The following is a 19758-nucleotide window of genomic DNA, read 5'->3' on the forward strand; positions in this document are numbered from 1 at the left end:
GAGTATAGAGAGGTCCCAATATTGCATTCTCAATGGGCTGCAGAGGGAGGCAAGCCTTGGATTGTTGAACTTGGTTGTCCAAAAGATTCTGTAGCAACTGTGTTTGCTGCCAGAGAAGCCCCATTATGTCCTATGCATCTCCCTCTCCTTTTCCTGCTGGGATTCCTGGGCCTTTCTCCTTTCCACTCTTTCATTCTCCAGGTCCTGTGCTCACGGTCCAATCTATCACTGGCTTGTAGGATCTCATTGAATATGTCTTCCAGAGTCCTCTTCTTTCACCTCCTTTTCTAGCTCAGGTGTTCCATGGGTGTGGAGCGGGAGACCCTGAGAGCCACAGTGGCACCATTGTCAGCATATTCACTACAGAAAGCAAAATGTAAGATGCTGAACTCATTCCCTTAACTCCCATAAAGATTTACACACAAGCTTTCCACTTCTGTTTGGGATTGTTTGGGAACGGCGTCAGTAATAGCACCAGCCATGGTGAGTTGGAGAAATGAGGAGGGAATTGCTTGGTTGCACAGTTCTAGTAGTATAGGACAATGGCACTGAATACTGGCATTGTTCTCCACAGACAGAGGTGATTTTAGCTGATACCTCACTCCTGAAGGTAACAAAAGCAGAGACAGAACAGGGTTATCGTGGTGGTGTCCCATGTGCTGCCAGCCTGTGCACTACAATGGTGTCTGCTGAAGTTATCCCAGAGTGGTGTGGGAAAGTGTTCTACTGTGATGGAAGAAATAAGGCAGCCCTCCCTAGAAACCTTTGGCAGACTTGCTCCAGGGGAATTTCAATGAGATCTCTCAGGAGGATTCCAGGGACCTCCCTGTGCACATAAACAAACTGCTACACATGGACTCCCTTTTCTAATGCTAGAAGAGAACAAAAAGCATATTAGCAACTCTACCTCTCTTGGTTGTACCACTACATCTTCTAGCACAAGTAAATTAATGTTAAGGCAAAAGACATGCCCTGCTATTTTGGGGGTGCCATCCCTGTAACTGAAAATTTATCTACACACTTCCTGGAGGTTCCTTCCCCTGCATCATCCTAGCTTTGTAGAGTAGACCAGGCAACTCCAGGAGAAATCTCTGGACATGTGAGATTTCTGAAGGCAATACATATTAAGTGAAACATGCAACCCTTGCCTGAACAGCCTGCCAGGATTTGACCTTATTCCATGAGGAAATGTGCTTCTTTCTTTACTCAGATGGAGGCTCGGCTCAGGATTTGTATAGTTCAAAAGCTGCAGCAAATGTGTCAGTAACCGAAAGAACAGTTGTAGTGGCATCTCCACTGTCTTGAGCCTTCCTGCACACAAAGTGTTCATCCCTTACCCTGCACCGCAAAGCTACAGATCACTATTCCATCCATTCTGTCTAATCTGGCTGTCTATCATCAAGATATTTATTTTTCCTGTCTGTTACCATAGAGATGGAAACACTAGTGAGAGAGCAGCAATCTTTAGTTTACACAGCATGGAAGGTAGAGTGTGTGTACTGGATTTGCTTCAAGGGAGTGTCTACCTTGAAGAGTTTCAGAGTAGCAGCCATGTTAGTCTGTATCCGTAAAAAGAAAAGGAGTACTTGTGGCACCGTAGAGACTAACAAATTTATTAGAGCATAAATAGAGCTTTCGTGAGCTACAGCTCACTTCATCAGATGCATTCAGTGGAAAATACAGTGGGGAGATTTAATTACACAGAGAACATGAAACAATGGGTGTTACAATACACACTGTAACGAGAGTGATCAGGTAAGGTGAGCTATTACCAGCAGGAGAGTGGGGGTGGGTGGGTGGGAAATACCTTTTGTAGTGATAATCAAGGTGGGCCATTTCCAGATGTTGACAAGAACATCTGAGGAACAGTGGGGGAGGGGGGAAATAAACATGGGGAAATAGTTTTACTTTGTGTAATTACCCATCCACTCCCAGTCTTTATTCAAGCCTAAGTTAATTGTATCCAGTTTGCAAATTAATTCCAATTCATCAGTCTCTCATTGGAGTCTGTTTTCGAAGTTTTTTTGTTGAAGGATAGTCACTTTGAGATCAGAAATCAAGTGACCAGAGAGATTGAAGTGTTCTCCGACTGGTTTTTGAATGTTATAATTCTTGAAGTCTGATTTGTGTTCATTTATTCTTTTACGTAGAGACTGTCCATTTTGGCCAATGTACATGGTAGAGGGGCATTGCTGGCATACGATGGTATATATCACGTTGGTAGATGTGCAGGTGAATGAGCCTCTGATAGTGTGGCTGATGTGATTAGGCCCTGTGATGGTGTCCCCTGAATAGATATGTGGGCACAGTTGGCAACAGGCTTTGTTGCAAGGATAGGTTCCTGGGTTAGTGGTTCTGTTGTGTGGTGTGTGGTTGCTGGTGAGTATTTTCCTCAGGTTGGGGGGCTGTCTGTAGGCAAGGACTCGCCTGTCTCCCAAGATCTGTGAGAGTTATGGGTCATCCTTCAGGATAGGTTGTAGATCCTTGATGATGCATTGGAGAGATTTTAGTTGGGGGCTGAAGGTGATAGCTAGTGGCGTTCTGTTATTTTCTTTGTAGGGCCTGTCCTGTGGTAGGTGACTTCTGGGAACTCTTCTGGCACTGTCAATCTGTTTCTTCACTTCAGCAGGTAGGTATTGTAATTGTAAGAATGCTTGATAGAGATCTTGTAGGTGTTTGTCTCTGTCTGAGGGGTTGGAGCAAATGCGGTTGTATCGTAGAGCTTGGCTGTAGACAATGGATCGTGTAGAGTGGTCTGGATGAAAGCTAGAGGCATGTAGGTAGGCATAGCTGTCAGTAGGTTTCCGGTATAGGGTGGTGTTTATGTGACCATCACTAATTAGCACTGTAGTGTCCAGGAAGTGGATCTCTTGTGTGGACTGGTCCAGGCTGAGGTTGATGGTGGGATGGAAATTGTTGAAATCATGGTGGAATTCTTCAAGAGCTTCTTTTCCATGGATCCAGATGATGAAGATGTCATCAACGTAGTGCAAGTAGAGTAGGGACATTAGGGGACAAGAGTTGAGGAAGCTTTGTTCTATCTCAGCCATAAAACTGTTGGCATACTGTGGGGCCATGCGGGTACCCATAGCAGTGCCGCTGATTTGAAGGTATACATTGTTCCCAAATGTGAAATAGTTATGTGAGAGGACAAAGTCACAAAGTTCAGCCACCAGGTTAGCCATGACATTATCGGGGATAGTGTTCTTGATGGCTTGTAGTCCATCTTTGTGTGGAATGTTGGTGTAGAGGGCTTCTACATCCATAGTGGCTAGGATGGTGTTTTCAGGAAGATAACCGATGGATTGTAGTTTCCTCAGGAAGTCAGTGTTGTCTCTAGGATAGTTGGGAGTGCTGGTAGTGTAGGGCCTGAGACAGACAATCCTGCTGTCAGGGTGCCAATGCCTGAGATGATGTGGCATCCAGGATTTCCAGGTTTATAGATCTTGGGTAGCAGATAGAATACCTTTGGTCAAGGTTCTAGGGGTATGCCTGTGCGGATTTGTTCTTGTGCTTTTTTTTTTTTTTTGTGCTTTTTTAAATGACATTGTAGGTTTTTTTATTCACTGTGTCTCAACAGACGATTTTCTGACAGTCAGCCTGGAAATGTATCCTGAGCTCTGACCACCAAACTGCATTCTTTCCATCTCCTAAATCATCATCTTAAATGTTAATCTCAGAGGGCAAATTATGCCTTCAGATACACCTGTGAAACTCCACTGTCTTCATTATGCCCTCAGTGACACTGTGCAACCCCAGTGGCTTTACCTGAAGTTGCACAGGTGTAGCCCAGGGTATAACTTGGCATGGAGAAGATTGTATTACTGGTGAAGATGCACCCAGATTAACTGTCAGAGCCCAGGGTTAGCTCACAAAAAAAAACACCAAACTTTTTTGTATTGTCTAGAGAACAGATTTGAGATGGCACTCAGTGAGACACAATGGATATGAAAACTCATCATGCCATTTTTACATTAATTTTTTAGGGGGGAACCACAATTTCATTTCTAAGTACAAGTGTACACAACAATTTCAGATAATCCTTAGATAAGCAAACATTCAGACTTCAGTTGCATGTTTTTTACAAGCTTACCTGCCTGATTTGTGTGTGCAGTCACTTTGAAAACAGAGTTAGATCCTCATTCAGAAGAGCTGCCCTCTTCAAATCATATATTTAAGTCCCAATGAAGTCAATGGCTTTCCTGAATCATTAATTTTAAATGTATTTCCTTATAGCAGCATCAAACCATCTGCCACTCCTGATGGAAATGGTTGCTGCATAATTTGATCAGTGGGCATAACCTTCACTGTCTTCCTTACTTCCAATCCAAGAGTTTACTTTTAATTGTAGTTGGGACATGGATGGGAAAAGAATGGGCCTTGTGTTAATGAATACTCAGTGCAATAAACTCATGTCCAAGTAAATTTTATACTCTTTTGCCATTAGTGTCTTGCTTTTTATTCAGCCAAAAGATTAAAAAGGGTGTAAAATAAACCTGTAGAGAACAGGTGGAATGGGTTACAGAAGCATTTCATTCTGTTTTAATAGTTTCCTTAAAATAGTCCTGTGTAAGCATTATCATATAGAGTGCAAAGCAGGCTGCAAAAACCAAGTTCCACAAAAATAGGTCCAGAGTAGTAAAAACATAAAGTTGCTTCATTCCACTGTATTCGGTTATAAGGCAGGACAGTATGCAAGACTTATGAGCAGTGGGGAAGAAAAAAGAATTTCATTTTCTGGTGTTGTGCTTGAGAATACCAGAAAATTGAACTCACTCAGCTCATACTGGACTTACTTCAAATATCTGCTGCCAGACGGAATATTCCTTTTGACAGGATTCTACTTACTGAGTCCTTTGCAATCCAGGTAATCAATCAAAGAGAAAGGAACATAATGCGGGAGCTGTCACCTGCTATGGATCACTGCAAACTCAACTTGCCTCTGGGAAGTTTTGTAGAAGAATGCTATTGTGGAAGGGTTTCTTTGGTGGAATTAGCTGAGGCTGTAGGTAAAGCTGAACAATGATCCTTTATCAAAGATACAAACAGGAAAATTTATAGAAGAAAAGGATGATGCTGTATCAGGTATTAGGAAGTATGTTTTTAAAATTCAAGCTATGCACCATCCACTAATTCTGTAGCTGAACGAATAACTTAATAAACAGCAACCAGTCCAAAAACCAGAATAGTTCCCTTTTACTTTTATATGCAGCATGGTTAGGATTAATGCCCTTCTTTTTGCTTATAGAAATCATTGGGCCTTACAAACAATGGACGAGAGTTATCCCTGCCATAAGGCACACTGGTCAATTCCAAATCTCAATGTCACACTAGAAGAGTATCTGTTTTACATGCACTTGAGAGGTAGAGCCACCCCAAACCCTTTTCTTCCTAGTGTGCCTGCATAACTAAGAGTAGGATTCAGCTCACATACTTGTTGATGATGCACTAGGATCTGCTAGCTAATTTAAAATTCTTTTGTCATTTGCCCATAAAGTATATACAAATATTTTTTGCAGATCAGATTGTTATAATGTTATTCATGTTCAAACATGTCAGTACTGTTAATTCTTCACATTACATAATAGGTATACATTTGGTTTGAGGTATTCAGGAAATATTAGCAGCTTAATGAATGGAGAATATTGCCTTGCTCTGAAGCTGTATAATGAACTTTTGCACATACACTTCAGTGTTGTCTCTAAGATAGCTGGGAGTGCTGGGAGTGTAGGGCCTGAGACAGACAATCCTGCTGTCAGGGTGCCAATGCCTGAGATGATGAGGCATCCAGGATTTCCAGGTTTATAGATCTTGGGTAGCAGATAGAATACCTTTGGTCAGGGTTCTAGGGGTATGTCTGTGCGGATTTGTTCTTGTGCTTTTTTTTTTGAAGAGAGACTTTTTTATATGACATTGTAGGGTCCCAGAATAATGACATATGGCACAAATGTAATAAGTCCCAAGATAGGATTTGTATTTAATGTGACTAGTGATGCACATTTCACAGATGTGTTCTTAAAAAAAAGAAAAAAAAAGAGTACCTATTATTTTATAACAGCTCTCTGACAGATGTGCATGCATTAAATCGACATAAATCTTTTATTTAAAATGTTCTAGTGGCCAATTCTAGGACTGACAAATCAGATAATCATTCATAAGGTTCCTAATCTCAATTAAATGTCATTTTGAATCTTTATATACTAAATGAAAGCATACATGACTAAATCAGTAACAGATTAGATTAACAGAGCTATAAACCAGATAAGGCTTCCAATTAAAGCAATCTGTCAGGATATGTACTCCTGTTTAACTTATAGGCATATCAGTATATATGTTCAGATGCAAACTATGACCTTCATCTAGCAGCAATGGCACTTCTGACAGATAACACAGAAAAAAGATTGCTTGACACATTAGAGCACTAGCTTTCGACTTCACAGCAGAACATTCTCTTTAATAATGGGAGCTGTCATTGAGCATGGTGTTAAAGGAGACCCCAGATGATCAGTGCTTCATTTGAAATGGTACAGAAGCAATACTTAGACCATATACCTAGTCAAAGTCAAGTTTAGTAACTGATGTGCCGGCTGAAAAAAAGAGAAACTGCAATCATTCTCAGACTCAGGCTTTCATCCCACATGGTCTGATCTCAGTACTGATGACTGTGGGAGCTATAGAGCTTCATCATACAGATGAAATAGATTCACATTATTCCAGTCTTCCTGGAATATGTGCACATTTATCTCCCAGAATGACTGGGCACCAGCGGGGGATTAAGGTAAATGTGGAGGAGTAAAAAGAACAAGAGAGAGAGAGAGGGAATTCACAAACATGCAAATTAATAGGCTGTACAGACCTTATAATCCAAAGAGTGCAAAAGAAAAAGAAGAACTAACTTAGGGAGCACAAAGTATATATTAGCATTCTCAAAAACTAGACTGACTGGTCTATATACCAAGACCAGAGCTGGAATTTCTTTTGTGTTTAAACATCCAAGGTTTCCCTAGCAACAGCAAGAGCCAGGGGGTACTGGGAAGAACAATTTTGCCAGCTCCTTAGTACAGCTGACATAGGAAGCCTATAATTGGTTAAAAAAAAAACCCTTAGTTTAAAGGAGAATGTGCTACTTCCTCATGGCATCTGTAACAATCAGAGAGTGACTCATTTTTCCACACTTCAGCTCTCCTCTCATTACTAATTGTATTATTACTATTATATTATCTATTATTTATTTATGGTAGTGCTTGCTAAGTGCTTAGTGACAGGAAAACAAGTAGACTAAGACTAGGGGAAAGAACATGAGATTAGGCAAATTATAGCCAGTTTAGAGATAAATCTTGACTCAATACACAGTGAACTATTTAGATTAAAATTTATGTTGACATCCTAGTCCCATTGAAGTTGATTGAAAAACTCCCATTGACTTCAATAGGATCAGGATTTCACCAGTATTCTTTATCATGATAATATGGCCTTTTCTGATAATGGTTGGTGTCACTGGTGAACTAATGTCACAGTGGTAATCCTGCAGCACTAGCCAGTGGAAGGTCTGGTCATGCTTAAAACAGGTATTTTCCTAAAGGTATTTGGCCTCCTTACCTTTCTTTTCTTTCTCCCTCTCTCTTGCTTTTCTCCTCCTTTTCATTCTTCAGTGGTAGAGCGGCTTGAAAGGAGAAGACAATCTGGCCTTCCTTTGACTGAATTTGAGCTTTAAATAATGGGTGTCTGATGCTTTTGGCATTTGGAGTGGAAAATAATACTCAGGTTCCTACCAATGTGCCTTATAATTTTTTTTTTCCCAGACCACATTTTATAGCTTCTTTCTCTGGCCAATCAGCTTATCCATCTTAAACATCAACTTACCTCAGTTTACTTTATTCGGCTCTTTCCAACAAACTTCATAAACTGAAAATAAGTTTTCAATAAACATATTTAGGGTGAAATCTTGGCCCCACTGAAATCAATGGGACTTTTCCATTGATTTTCATGAAGCCAGGATTTCACAGTCACAATTAGAAATGTGGAAATAATTGATGTTTTGATTCACTGACAAAGCTAAACATTTAAAAAAAATAGTTTTGGGTCAACCTGCAATTTTTTAAAAACATTTTTGAGATTGGCTAATAACTTTAAAGTAGAAAAGAAAATTGTTTCGGTTGAATTCAACATTTTGTTTCGTTTTCTAAGATTTTTAACTTTTAAAAATATAAAAATTGAAACAACTTTTGAAACAAGTCATTTACATTTGAAAAATCAAAATGTTTCAATTCAAAATGTTCAAAAAAGAGCACACATATTTTTTTCATGTTTTTTTTTTTTACTGAAACAATTGAGTGAATTTGCAAAATATTTTCGTTGACCCGAATCTGTGTTTGTTGTGAAAAAAATGTTTCAGATGAAAAATTTCACCAGCTCGATTCACAATGTCAGGGGAGGGAAATTTCGGATCTACGATTACAAGCTTTTTGAGTCAGGGAATGTCTCTTATTACATGTATTTATAGCATTTAGCACTGTAGCCCCAATTTCAGTTAGGAGACTCTAGATTATAAAAGTAATGCAAATAATAATGAAAAGCTAAAGTAACAGTTCCTTATTAAGCACAATATAAATTTAATATAATAAACTAATGCAGCTTTAAGGACTGTCAGAATTTCAAAAATGAATTTTCAGAGAAAAGTACACTGGATGATTAGATCCTACAAAAAGCTGGCCTAGCAGTTTGTTCACTTTGTGTTTTGTTGGCTTATCATTTGACTTATTTAGTCAGCTTCGCTGGGTTAATTATTATTTTTGATATATAATGAAATTCATTCTAAATATTAACAATAATCCAATATTTAAGGGGACATGGTAACTGTGTAATTTTATACATACTTTATTATTGCATTTAATTGCCTCTGAGTTGATCTATACTTTGCTCAAAAAATGGAAATAAAATGCACATTATATGCACCTAAAAATAACAAATGCTAATGTTCATAAAATCCTTTTACTCCAATAGCTAACCCAAATTGTATACTGTACACATCTGTAAGTTTTAATATCTTGTGTTTTTGTGTTGGAATAAGAGAGGGGTATTTCTGCATATAAGGAACTCATTACATAAGCATCTTTCATAATCAGGATTCTATACTACTTAAAATGGCACTGTTATTATGAGATTACTGGAGTAAAGATGGAAATGTAAATATAACAACCATGTTATCTGTAAAAGGTTTATTTCTATGTGCAGTAGTGATGATGCATACTGTGCAAGACAGCCTGACTTCCAGATGTTAGACAGGGTTTCAATTCACTATCTCCAATTAAAGTCAGTTAGTTATGCAGCTAAAACACTGAGAAAATGTACCTGTCAGTACAGTAATATGTAAATATGCATGTGTATATATATATATATGCACACACACACAAAATGGGGCCAAAATTTCACATATTAATTATATTATATTATATTTATTCTATTATAATGTGTGGCAAAGACACAATGCATATCACCTCAAACAGGTGTGTTATAAAATCTTTTAACAGTAAATCATCTTTATAACAGTACAAAATAAATTGAATTTAAACCTGCACCATAATATGTGGGTATTGAAACAATTTGTCTACATATTCATTTTATTCTAAGTCTGTAAAGGGAACAAGCTTCATAGAACACTTTGATGAATGTATTTCTCTGAGGACTATTCATTTTTTAAGGTGTACTGAGCAAATGTATCACGTTTGAGTTTCAATGACAGACTCTGAGAAGGTGAGTGATGCCACGGTGGGGTATGAAGACCACTGACTTGTTAATGTTTCATAAAATGGAAAATCTGTAAGTATATTGTTGTTGATCTCATTATGCTGCAGACAAATTTAGCAGTCTCCACTCTAACAGCTCATTTATTTTGGACAAGCAGAGAAATTGTCCAACACAGAAACAAAGCTTCATAGACAAGACATAGAAATTATTTAGAACAGCTTCCTGATTTGGTTTAACTCTTTGCCCTGGTCTACACTAGGACTTTAGGTTGAATTTAGCAGCGTTAAATAGATGTAAACCTGCACCTGTCCACACGATGAAGCCCTTTATTTCGACTTAAAGGGCTCTTAAAATCGATTTCCTTACTCCACCCCTACAAGTGGATTAGCGCTTAAATCGGCCTTCCCGGGTCGAATTTGGGGTACTGTGGACACAATTCGACAGTATTGGCCTCTGGGAGCTATCCCAGAGTGCTCCATTGTGACTGTTCTGGACAGCACTCTCAACTCAGATGCACGATTGTTTGCCGTTGCACTGATGCAGGGAGGGGCGACTGACAACACGGCTTACAGGGTTGGCTTCCAGGGAGCTAAAATCAACAAAGCCACTTACAGGGTGGCTTTACATCAAGGAGTATTTCAGGCAGGATTTCACGGAGGGTTCCAATAAGAAATGGTGCACCTAAGTTATTGTTCTTATTGGAACAAGGAGGTTAGTCTGGCCTCTGATTGATACATGGCTAGATTTACCTTGCTGCACCTTCTCTGTGAGTGACTGCAGTGTGACCTAGAAGGGGGGGGCCGGAGGGGGGTTTGCAAATGAGTACAAAACAAATCTGGTCTATTTCCTGTTTTGATACACTCCATCTATCTTTTATATCTTTGGCTGGCAGCAGACGGTGCAGAAGGACTGCATGCCATCTACATCTCATGGCTGCTCGGCAGAAGATGGTGCAATAGGACTGCTAGCCATCCTCATCTCTTGCCTGCCCGGCAGAAGATGATGCAATAGGACTGCTAGCAATCCGTATCACCTGCCTGTTCACCATAAGATGGTTCAATAGGACTGACTGCAGGACTAAAGAGAATGACTTGATAAAGTCACTCCAAATTTAGTCCCTGCGCCCATGTCTGCCCAGGCGCTCCTGATCGACCTCACACAGGCGACCAGGAGCACCTCGGACATGACGATGAAGGCTACCAGTCCTATTGCACCGTCTGTTGCCTCAAGGCAATGGGCTGCTGCTGCTATGTAGCAATGCAGTACCGTGTCTGCCAGCACCCAGGAGACATACAGTGACAGTGAGCTGAGCGGGCTCCATGCTTGCCGTGGTATGGCGTCTGCACAGGTAACTCAGGAAAAAAGGCGCAAAACGATTGTCTGCCCTTGCTTTCATGGAGGGAGGGAGGGAAGGGGGGCCTGACGATATGTACCCAGAACCACCCGCGACAATGTTTTAGCCCCATCAGGCATTGGGATCTCAACCCAGAATTCCAATGGGCAGCGGAGACTGCGGGAACTGTGGGATAGCTACCCACAGTGCAATGCTCCAGAAGTCGACTCTAGCCTCGGTACTGTGGAAGCACTCCGCCGAGTTAATGCACTTAATGAACTTAGAGCATTTTCTGTGGGGACACACACACACTCAAATATATAAAATCGATTTCTAAAAAAATGACTTCTATAAATTTGACCTAATTTCGTAGTGTAGACATACCCTTAGAGTGACTTTCTTGGAGGGGCCAGGGGACTGAAGACCTGAATTACCTATTTTCGAACCTGCTCTTGCTCCCACTGGAGTTAATGGTAAAACTTCCAAAAAAAATTAATAGGCAACATATTTAAAAGGGATACATGGGTATTTTTTCATAACACATCATTAATTCATAGAACTCACTGTCACAAGATATCATTCAGAGTGAGAGTTTAATAAGATTTTAAAAAGGATTAGTCATTTGATGATTTACGCATTTCACATGTAGATTATACGAACATCTACAACTATATTAGATAAGATAAAAATGTATGAGAGACATAAACTCGGGGCTGGCCTTACCATGAGGCAAACTGAGGCAGCTACCTCAGGTGCCCGACTGTTGGGGATGTTACCCAGGGTTCTTTCAACCCAAAGCTCTTGGTAACTTTTACTCTGTGCAAGGTGGTGTCAGGAAATAAATCAGGGGAGACACAGCCATCAGACCGATAGATGGCTGGCATAAACAGGACAACGCAAGAGTGCTTTCACTTAAAGCTAAACTTTACTTAGTCTCAAGCACTTGTACACATGTCTGCAAGAGGTTAGTAAAACACCCCCAGCCCTTGATAATTACCAAAGCTGAGCATGGCTCTCGAGCGGCACAGCGGCAGCCCATCTGCTGCTAGGAAACTCAAGATGCATCCAGAGAGAGAGTCCAGTCCTGAAGAGTCCCCCTACCTCAAACTTTTCCCCCTTATTTATACATGAGTAATATAATGACATGTCCCTTAAAGAAAACTTGTTAAGCAAGCAGTTCCAATGGGCAAGCAAGAGGCTCCTTCTGATTATCGATTAAACAGGTGTGGGTTTTTTCAGAGTTTGCAGCCTTGAGGCCCCACTAGACATTCCTGGGGCACATCCTGCTCTTCTAAGATGCATGTATCAGCAACTTCAACACAATTCTTATCAAGAAGGATGCGGGGTCAAGCCCTCTCTGTGGCACCCAAAAAACCCCTTCCCCTCCTGCCTTGGTTAAGTTAAGCCCGCTGACTTGGCTAATTTACAGCCTGCTGACTTGGCTGCTTTTAGTAATAAGCCATAGTGGTTTCAGGCACTTTACTGGTTTGCCAAAGTCTCCCCATATAGGGGGCGCCACTAGGACCCAGAGTGTATAAAATTGTGTCTGCTGCTGGTGCATATGTATTCTCTCTGCTTGAGATGCATAGAGATGGTGGAGTGCTGTGCTGGAGGAAGGAGGGAACAAGAGACATAACATAGGCAGGAGAAAAGGTGAGAGGGAATAACAGAAAGCAGCAGGAACTGCAGGAAGAGAGAGGAGGAGGAGCCTCTTATGTACCTCTCTAGCACCCCCAGGAGCCTTGACTGATTAACACCAGCTTCTCAGGGAGCTTCCTGTTTCCTGCTGCTTTCTTGAACCCAGTTGAGAAGAACAGGCAGTCAACTGAAGTAGTAGGAGCCAGTTAGGCCTTTAGACACTGATATCTTCCCGCACTCAGGCCCTGCTTATTTGTCCCCTTCAGTTGAGTATTGACAGCCACTATAGCTGGCACAGAACAGCAGTCATGAGAGAAAGAAGAAAATGCCACCTCTGAGGCAGCATTCAGAAAGAGAAAGAAAGCAAAGGAAGATTTCTATCTAAGCAGGAAGGAGCTCTCCTGAGATACATAGACACAAATGTTCATGGTGAGCCTTCCAGCCCCAGTGAGGATGTGAGTGATGAGGAGATGCCTGATCTTCCAGTTAGTCAGAGTGCCGGTGACCTGGTAGCTACTGCAGCATCCATATCACCATCTTAAATGGCTTATATAGTCAAAAACCCAGAATGCTGCATACTGTTTTTGTTGCAGACTTCTCCAGTCTAATGTTCTGGAGCAGTGGAACAACTGGACAAAGCAAAGTCATGCCTACAGTCTTACCTGTCAGATGAGGGATTTCAAAAGTTCTGAAGAGTGCATAGATGTTGTCAGAGGAACTTCACACTGAAGCTATTTTCCCACCCATTCAAGAATACAAGAGTCACCGAAGAAGAAGACATTTTGATTACGAGGCACAGGATAATCACATAAGAGACCCCAAACAACAATTCTTGAACCAGGTGCTAGATTGTGCAATACAGTCAGTTTGAAGAACTTTTCATGCATCTCAAGGAACACAGCAGTATATTTGGGATGTTGTATGGTGTCATAAATATAAAGGGAAGGGTAAACCCCTTTGAAATCCCTCCTGGCCAGGGGAAAGCTCCTCTCACCTGTAAAGGGTTAAGAAGGTAAAGGTAACCTCGCTGGCACCTGACCAAAATGACCAATGAGGAGACAAGATACTTTCAAAAGCTGGGAGGAGGGAGAGAAACAAAGGGTCTGTGTCTGTCTGTAGTCTTCTTTGTCGGGGATAGACCAGGAATGGAGTCTTAGAACTTTTAGTAAGTAATCTAGCTAGGTACGTGTTAGATTATGAGTTCTTTAAATGGCTGAGAAAAGAATTGTGCTGAATAGAATAACTATTTCTGTCTGTGTATCTTTTTTGTAACTTAAGGTTTTGCCTAGAGGGGTTCTCTATGTTTTTGAATCTAATTACCCTGTAAGATATCTACCATCCTGATTTTACAGGGGGGATTTCTTTATTTCTATTTACTTCTATTTTTATTAAAAGTCTTCTTGTAAGAAAACTCAATGCTTTTTCATTGTTCTCAGATCCAAGGGTTTGGGTCTGTGGTCACCTATGCAAATTGGTGAGGCTTTTTACCCAACATTTCCCAGGAAAGGGGGGGGTGCAAGTGTTGGGAGGATTATTCATTGTTCTTAAGATCCAAGGGTCTGGGTCTGTAGTCACCTAGGCAAATTGGTGAGGCTTTTTACCAAACCTTCTCCAGGAAGTGGGGTGCAAGGTTTTGGAAAGTATTTTTGGGGGAAGGACACGTCCAAACAGCTCTTCCCCAGTAACCAGTATTAGTTTGGTGGTGGTAGCGGCCAGTCCAAGGACAACGGGTGGAATATTTTGTACCTTGGGGAAGTTTTGACCTAAGCTGGTAAAGATAAGCTTAGGAGGTTTTTCATGCAGGTCCCCACATCTGTACCCTAGAGTTCAGAGTGGGGGAGGAACCTTGACATGGTGGCATAGTGGTGGGATTAACCTGAAATCATTTTGAGATCCAGTTGAGATTTTTTGAACTAGAAATACAGATTTTAAAAAGAATTTTTTTTTTCCCTGTGGAAAGGAAGTCCAGAAAGCAGCTGAAACTGAAAGCAGCTTGTTTTTTCTCTGCTTTGTGGCCAAGCAGAGACAAAAGGGGATTATCTTGTGAATTGCAGGTTTTCTTTGCCTGGAGGCAGGGTACTTAACTCCTGCAAGGAAATTCACAGTCTTCCAACCCAGAGTTGTTTTTTTTTTCTTTTCTTCCTAAAAGTAAATAGGGGGCGTGTGTTCTACCCATTTGCTTTTTCTTTGGGCTGGGTAAGCAGGTTTCCAAGTAGTTGGAGGTTTTTTGCTTTAATTTGGGCCCAGAGCAGAGACAAGGGAATTGTCTTTTTCTGTAGGCTGACAATCACGATGAGAGAATAGGTATTCTATTCCAGCACAGCAAAATTTTACAGCCAAGTTTTGTTTGTTTATTTCTAAACCTCGGGTGTAAAGTTAGTTAAAAACAGAGAGGTTGGAATGACCAAATCCGCAGCTCGGCTACAGCTGGAATTAGCCAAATTTCAGGCTGAGGAAAAACAAAGGGAACATGAAAGACAGATAGAATTCATACGGCTGAAGAAGGAGGAGAAGGAAGAAGAGAGGAGGCGTGTGGAGGAGGAGAAGGAAAAAGAGAGGAAGCATGTGGAGGAGGTGGAGAGGATAAAGGCCCGGCAGAATATACCAAGAAACCCTAGCAATCCTTCTCCAGGTACCACTTCCCATCCCAGAAAGTTCCCCACCTACAAGGCAGGTGACGATACTGAGGCCTTCTTAGAAAACTTCGAAAGGGCCTGCCTTGGGTACAACATCTCTACTGACCAATACATGGTAGAGCTGAGGCCGCAGCTCAGTGGACCCTTAGCTGAGGTGGCAGCTGAAATGCCTAAAGAACACATGAACAAGTATGAACTGTTTAAATCCAAGGCGAGAGTCAGAATGGGGATAATACCCGAGCAGTCTCGTCGGAGGTTCAGAGCCCTAAGGTGGAAACCAGACATGTCATTTACCCAACATGCCTACCACACTGTGAAACATTGGGATGCCTGGATATCAGGAGCCAGTGTTGAATCTCCAGAAAATTTGCCCTTCCTAATGCAAATGGAACAATTCTTAGAGGGTGTTCCTGAGGAAATAGAAAGATACATCCTAGATGGGAAACCCAAAACTGTAATCGAGGCAGGAGAGATTGGAGCCAGATGGGTGGAGGCGGCAGAGAAGAAGAAAACTGGTCGCAGTTGGAGCGGAGACCAGAAGGGACCACCCCAGACCACACCCTATTACCGGGGGCCGCCCAAGGCCCCACCTACCTCCCAAAGAACCCTCCAGACCCCTTATCGTCCCGCCACCCCGTTCTCCAGCAACTCTCCTCGCCGCAGTGACCCGTCAGCTGGACGATGTTTTAAATGTAACGAGCTGGGGCATGTAAAGGCCAACTGCCCCAAGAACCCCAACAGATTACAGTTCATTGCACCGGAATCACACCAGAGGTCCACAGGCCCAGATACCTCCCAGATACCCTTGGAGCAGAGGGAAACTGTTAGTGTGGGCGGGAAGAAGGTCACCGTGTGGAGGGACACCGGAGCACAAGTGTCAGCTATCCATGCTTCCTTAGTGGACCCCAATTTAATCAACCCAGAGATCCAAGTGATGATTCAACCCTTCAAGTCCAACTCTTTCAATTTGCCTACAGCCAAGTTGCCTGTCCAGTAAAAGGGCTGGTCAGGAATGTGGACTTTTGTAGTCTATGATGATTATCCCATCCCCATGCTGTTGGGGGAAGACTTGGCCAATCATGTGAAGCAGGCCAAGAGGGTGGGAACGGTCACCCGCAGCCAGGCTAAACAAGCCGTGAGGCCTAGCTCTGTTCCGGAAACTTCTATCAGGACCCGGTCAGAGGTGATGGACCCGGACCCCAGGCCAATGTCTGCAACAGCAGTAGTGGATCCAGTCCCAGAGACCCAGACGGAACCAGTCCCAGAACCGGAACCAGCCGAACAACCAACACCAGACCCCGTGTCAGCACTGAATCCAATACTTGCAACCTCAACACCAGAGGGCCCCACCGAACCTGAACTGGCAGCAGCCGATAACCCTACACAAGAGGCTCAGCCGGAGCCTGAATCCCAACATAGTGCACCAGCGGAGAGCGGTTCACAGTCAACAGAAACAGCTCCATCCCCTATATCGCTTCCAGAGGGACCAAGCCTAGGTCCACAATCCAATGAGGGACTGATGTCTCCAGCATCAAGGGAACAGTTCCAGACCAAACAGGAAGCAGATGAAAGCCTCCAGAGAGCTTGGACGGCGGCACGGAGCAACCCACCGCCTCTCAGCTCTTCTAATCGATCCAGGTTTGTTGTAGAAAGAGGACTTTTATACAAGGAAACTCTTTCTGGGGGACACCAGGAAGACTGGCATCCTCAGAGACAGTTGGTAGTTCCAACTAAATACCGGGCCAAGCTCTTGAGCTTAGCCCACGATCACCCTAGTGGCCATGCTGGGGTGAACAGGACCAAAGACCATTTGGGGGGGTCATTCCAGTGGGAGGGAACGGGCAAGGATGTTTCTACCTATGTCCAGTCTTGTGAGGTGTGCCAAAGAGTGGGAAAACCCCAAGACCAGGTCAAAGCCCCTCTCCAGCCACTCCCCATCATTGAAGTTCCATTTCAGCGAGTAGCTGTGGATATTCTGGGTCCTTTTCCGAAAAAGACAGCCAGAGGAAAGCAGTACATACTGACTTTCATGGATTTTGCCACCCGATGGCCGGAAGCAGTAGCTCTAAGCAACGCCAGGGCTAAAAGTGTGTGCCAGGCACTAGCAGACATTTTTGCCAGGGTAGGTTGGCCCTCCGACATCCTCACAGATGCAGGGACTAATTTCCTGGCAGGAACTATGAAAAACCTTTGGGAAGCTCATGGGGTAAATCACTTGGTTGCCACTCCTTACCACCATCAAACAAATGGCATGGTGGAGAAGTTTAATGGAACTTTGGGGGCCATGATACGTAAATTCGTAAATGAGCACTCCAATGATTGGGACCTAGTGTTGCAGCAGTTGCTCTTTGCCTACAGAGCTGTACCACATCCCAGTTTAGGGTTTTCCCCATTTGAACTTGTATATGGCCGTGAGGTTAAGGGGCCATTGCAGCTGGTGAAGCAGCAATGGGAGGGATTTACACCTTCTCCAGGAACTAACATTCTGGACTTTGTAACCAACCTACAAAACACCTTCCGAACCTCTTTAGCCCTTGCTAGAGAAAACTTACAGGATGCTCAAAAAGAGCAAAAAGCCTGGTATGATAAACATGCCAGGGTGCGTTCCTTCAAAGTAGGAGACCAGGTCATGGTCTTAAGGGCGCTCCAGGCCCATAAAATGGAAGCATCGTGGGAAGGGCCATTCACGGTCCAGGAGCGCCTGGGAGCTGTTAATTATCTCATAGCATTCCCCACCTCCAACCGAAAGCCTAAGGTGTACCATATTAATTCTCTAAAGCCCTTTTATTCCAGAGAATTAAAGGTTTGTCAGTTTACAGCCCAGGGAGGAGACGACGCTGAGTGGCCTGAAGGTGTCTACTACGAAGGGAAATGTGCTGGTGGTGTGGAAGAGGTGAACCTCTCCATGACCCTTGGGCGTATGCAGTGACAGCAGATCCAGGAGCTGTGCACTAGCTATGCGCCAATGTTCTCAGCCACCCCAGGACTGACTGAACAGGCATACCACTCCATTGACACAGGTAATGCTCACCCAATTAGGGTCCAACCTTACCGGGTGTCTCCTCAAGCTAAAACTGCTATAGAACGGGAGATCCAGGATATGTTATAGATGGGTGTAATCCGCCCCTCTGAAAGTGCATGGGCATCTCCAGTGGTTCTAGTTCCCAAACCAGATGGGGAAATACGTTTTTGCGTGGACTACCGTAAGCTAAATGCTGTAACTCGCCCAGACAACTATCCAATGCCACGCACAGATGAACTATTAGAGAAACTGGGACGGGCCCAGTTCATCTCTACCTTGGACTTAACCAAGGGGTACTGGCAGGTACCGCTAGATGAATCTGCCAAGGAAAGGTCAGCCTTCATCACACATCTCGTGCTGTATGAATTTAATGTACTCCCTTTCGGGCTGCGAAATGCACCCGCCACTTTCCAAAGACTTGTAGATGGTCTCCTAGCGGGATTAGGAGAATATGCAGTCGCCTACCTTGACGATGTGGCCATATTTTCGGATTCCTGGGCAGACCACCTGGAACATCTACAAAAAGTCCTTGAGCGCATAAGGGAGGCAGGACTAACTGTTAAGGCTAAGAAGTATCAAATAGGCCTAAACAGAGTGACTTACCTTGGACACCAGGTGGGTCAAGGAACTATCAGCCCCCTACAGGCCAAAGTGGATGCTATCCAAAAGTGGCCTGTCCCAAAGTCAAAGAAACAGGTTCAGTCCTTCTTAGGCTTGGCCGGTTATTACAGACGATTTGTACCGCACTACAGCCAAATCGCCGCCCCACTGACAGACCTAACCAAAAAGAAACAGCCAAATGCTGTTCAGTGGACCGGGAAGTGTCAGAAGGCCTTTAACAAGCTTAAAGCGACACTCATGTTTGACCCTGTCCTAAGGGCCCCAGACTTTGACAAACCATTCCTAGTAACCACAGATGCATCCGAGCGTGGTGTGGGAGCAGTTTTAATGCAGAAAGGACCTGATCAAGAATTCCACCCTGTAGTGTTTCTCAGCAAAAAACTGTCTGAGAGGGAAAGCAACTGGTCAGTCACTGAAAAAGAATGTTACGCCATTGTCTACGCTCTGGAAAAGCTACGCCCATATTTTTGGGGACGGCGTTTCCACCTGCAAACCGACCATGCTGCACTGAAGTGGCTTCACACCGTCAAGGAAACTAACAAAAAACTTCTTCGGTGGAGTTTAGCTCTCCAAGATTTTGATTTCGACAGCCAACACATCTCAGGAGCTTCTAACAAAGTGGCTGATGCACTCTCCCGTGAAAGTTTCCCAGAATCAACTGGTTAAAATCATCCTTGAGATGTGGAAAATATTGTTAGTCTTTATGTACTTGGTAGTATATTTAGAGATGCATGTGTCTTATTAACTCTGTTTTTCCTAGA

The sequence above is a fragment of the Eretmochelys imbricata genome, chromosome 2, assembly GCF_965152235.1.
Source record: "Eretmochelys imbricata isolate rEreImb1 chromosome 2, rEreImb1.hap1, whole genome shotgun sequence".
Lineage (NCBI taxonomy): Eukaryota > Metazoa > Chordata > Testudines > Cheloniidae > Eretmochelys > Eretmochelys imbricata.